Raw genomic sequence first — 3,974 nt, 5'->3', positions numbered from 1 at the left:
TTGGTTCAGTTCCCGAGAGGTTCGGGTGTGATTTGGGTGGTTGGTTGAGAAACTAGATTTTGGTATGATTTGGAGTTGACCACGGTCAACATCGAGTCAATACGATCCCGTTTGGATGTTTAGAGAGTTCGAGCAGGTTCGTATGATGATTTTGGACTTGTCCACAAATTTTGGTTAGAATCCGATGAGTTTCGGATGTGTTTGGGCTGTATGGTGTTTGTTTTTTGTATCGACTCCGTTTCGAGCAAAAAAGGTACCAGAATGAGCATACGAGCTTTGATTTGCGTTTCGATTGAACCGTTAGATCCGTATCGTAATTTTAGAACTGTAGCAACAAGAATCATTGCATCGCCATCATATGAGGGTGATATGGACATTTTACTAAAATTGTTCTGTGTTGATTTTCTGGTGTATTTTTGCTGAAAATTATGAAATTGCCATAGAGATCGTCCTTTAAATTTTTGCCTTCTTCCAATAATTGAAACCACCACATCTCACTCATTTTAAGGTCAAAATGAGGTGATTCAAAAGCCTAACTTGAGTGAAATATCACAGGAATCTATTGGAGTTATCAAAAGTGAGCTTTGGGATTGTTCTAGTACCAGATATGGGTCGGACAGCTGGACGTTTTAGTTCTTATTGTTTGCTTGGAGTTTGTTCGAATTTTAGAAGCTCGATTTTGGGAGACTTGAAGAGAATATTTGAAGAATTATTATTTTGGTAAGATTCCAAACATCTTTTTATGATTATTCCATTGTTTAGTAGGATTTTTCATGCTAAGATTCTTGAATTAAAGGAGGTAAATCGAGGATTTGAAACCCTATGCTTAAACTTGGTTTTTCTTCAATTAAACATGAATTAGTGGATGGATTTCACTCATTTTCGGTATATAGGCTCCATAAGTAATGAGTAAACTGATTTTGAACGAGATTTCCTATTTTACCCTTCGTGGCTCGAATTCCTATTTTTGGAGACTTTTTGGGTTCGAATTTAAAGTCTGTCAATATGGGTACCATTAGATTCGTGTGACTTCCTAGATTAATAATTTGATCTTATTAAATCTAATTTTCTAAAGAAATGACCATTTTGCCCCTAGAGGTTGGGAATAGGTGTTTGAACTAACTTTTTAATCCGAAATTCTTCTAAGACTATTATTAGTGTCCTTCGAATTCTCTCATTTTCGTCATCCCATGAATTAGGGTATGGGACTTGATTAGGAATCTGGTTATTTGGGTATTTTCTTCTTGATTCTAATTTCATATCCGGATATGACTAGACTTTCATTATATCGAGGCACAAAGGAAGGGCAAGACTAAGGTTTGACTGCTGGGGATTTGTTGTTCGACTTTCGTGTAGGTTCTGGTTTACCTTATGGTGATACTTCGATTAGCGAAGCATATATTTAGATGGTATTGTCAGAGAATGCATGTAAACCTTCTGGTATGAAGTTGGGTTAGATATTTTCTTAGGTTGGGCCTTGTTGTATGATTTGAGGGTTAGCCACCCGTTGCGTTGTTGACTTATCTTGTTCTATATACTTACTGGCTCATTTCCACGTTGAGACATCAAATATTGGTGATTAGTTATATATCATGACTGTGATATTGTAGTACTTTATTTGATTTAATATTGTGATGAGAATTGTGATTCCATTGTGGCTTATTTTGTAGCCTTATTATTGATATTACTTGTGTGCCCTGTGTGGTACTGTTTGGGATAGAATTGGTTGTTGATATTACATTGTATCGTATTCATACTCATTTTCACGATACATTGATATTGCATTGTTATGGTACTGAGGATGGCAAGTGAGAAGGAAATACTGATGCGTTGAAACACATTGTATATCGAGTCATCTCTGGGTTGTGTGCAGAATGACTGATTTGAGGCGTATAGGAGGGAATGGAGTCATCTCTGGGCTATGTGCGGAGAGACTAGTACATGGACTTCGCGGGGGCCACATGAGTTGTGTTGCTGAGATGTGATGTTCCATCGGTCGTAGTACATGTGAATGATGATGCAATGCATTGCATTGCATTTGCATATACATTGCATCATCATTCATACATTATTGCATTGCACTGTACCTTTTGATTTTCTGTGATATGGTTGTGATATGATTATGATTGTTACACCCCGTATGTTATACGTTGAGTTTCGTCATAAGATAGCCAACGTGGAGTTAGTAAGTGAAGTTGTTGTCAAGGTCATAAGAGATTCTACATGATTATTCCGCGTATACGGGAGTTTAAGTAAAGCACAACAAGTATCGGAAAGATTGGAGGCTGAATGAACAAAAGAAACTGAGTGTGACAACTGAGCAACTCAACGGTTGCAAGTTGACGGACCGACGAATAGTCGATGGACCGTCAATCTGTACCATCGAACAGCTCTCTCAGAATCAAAGGCTGCCACCATTCGATAGTTACAAGTCACTGCATCGTCAACCTTGCCGTCGAATTACAGGCGGTGGAAATTTTCCTCCTTTTATAAATTAAAAAGGGACACGACTTGGGTCATTATTTTACACCAAAAAATAGAATTCTCAAGACTCTTCAAGCTCTCCTACCCTCTCTATTTATCGATACACCTCTTAAGAAAATATCAAGTGAAAATCAAGCTTTGGAACCCTAAGCTAGCTCATGGATGATGATGGTCCTTGCTTTAGTTAAAGTTGTGGTGGTTTTTGTTTGAAAATAAGATTGGGTGAGTTAAAGCTCTTCAAGAATATGGTATGCTCTTCCGTTATTTCTTATATTGAGTTGATTTGGAGGTTAGCAAGTCTTAAAGGTGAAGGAAATTATGGTAGGGAAAGTTATGAGGCTTTGTGTTGTAGTTGCTGATTATGAATGGAATTTGGAAGGATGTTTTGGACTGATTTAGGTGTAAATTGTATATAATTTCTTAAATATAGAATTGTTGACATTGTTGTCGGTATTTGGGTATTGTTTGGAGAATTGGTGGAAGTAAAAGATGTAAAAGGAATGCTGTCCAATTTTCATTATCTCAAGTATTAGTTTAGTTGACCTTATGAGAGTCTCAATGGATTAACTCTAGTATAGACCTTCTTGAATGTAGATTTACTAGCTTGGGAGGAAAAACGTTAAGTAGTTAAGGAGGCGAAAAGGTATGTTAAGGCTAACTCTTTCTTTCTTATGGCATGATCCTATCAATACAAACCCATACTAATGATATCTATAATGACCTTATTTCTAGAAATGCTAGAAGCTCATGGTTCTTGATGTTCTTATGATATTATTGACACTTGTCTCATGATTATTGATCTTTATCATATGATTATTGATTTTATTCATTGATGTTAATCTCATCTTATGGTCATTGTTCTTTTAAGGTGAGATATGCCCATTATGATAGTTCCATAATGACAATCGGAGGTTTACCGACCTTACGTCACTTCGATAGATCTATAACTTTTATTTGGGTGCTTATGCATGCTTTATATATATATATATATATATATATATGTATGTATTTTCTCATACCGTGCCTCGCTATAGTAGGCCGAGCAGGCACGTAGATGTGCACACCACTGTGGTGGGTAGCTTATGATGCTACCCCGGACGCGGGATGATGATGATAACACCGAGCCTAAATCGCAGGGCAGGATACTATATATTTTATATGTATGTATGAAAATGTTTTTTTAAAAGCGAAGCATGCATAACATCCGCCTTAAGAGCCACTCAGAGGTACAGATCAATCTCTTTACCTTATGTTATCTTCATATTTTTGTTATTCTGTTGTTTATGCCTTACATACTCGGTAAACTATTAGTACTGATGTCTTTTTGTTTGTGGACGTTGTGTTCATGCCCGAAGGTAGACAGGGAGACGGGCCAGACCCTTAGGTTCCTTCATCGGTGATTGTACAGGAGTGCTCTTTTTGTTTCTGAGCAGTGATTCAACTGGTATGATTCTTTTACTTACATATATGGGCATGGCGGGGTCATGTCC

Source organism: Lycium ferocissimum, chromosome 9, assembly GCF_029784015.1.
Source record: "Lycium ferocissimum isolate CSIRO_LF1 chromosome 9, AGI_CSIRO_Lferr_CH_V1, whole genome shotgun sequence".
Taxonomy (NCBI): Eukaryota; Viridiplantae; Streptophyta; class Magnoliopsida; order Solanales; family Solanaceae; genus Lycium; species Lycium ferocissimum.
Note: the sequence above shows the minus strand (reverse complement) of the source record.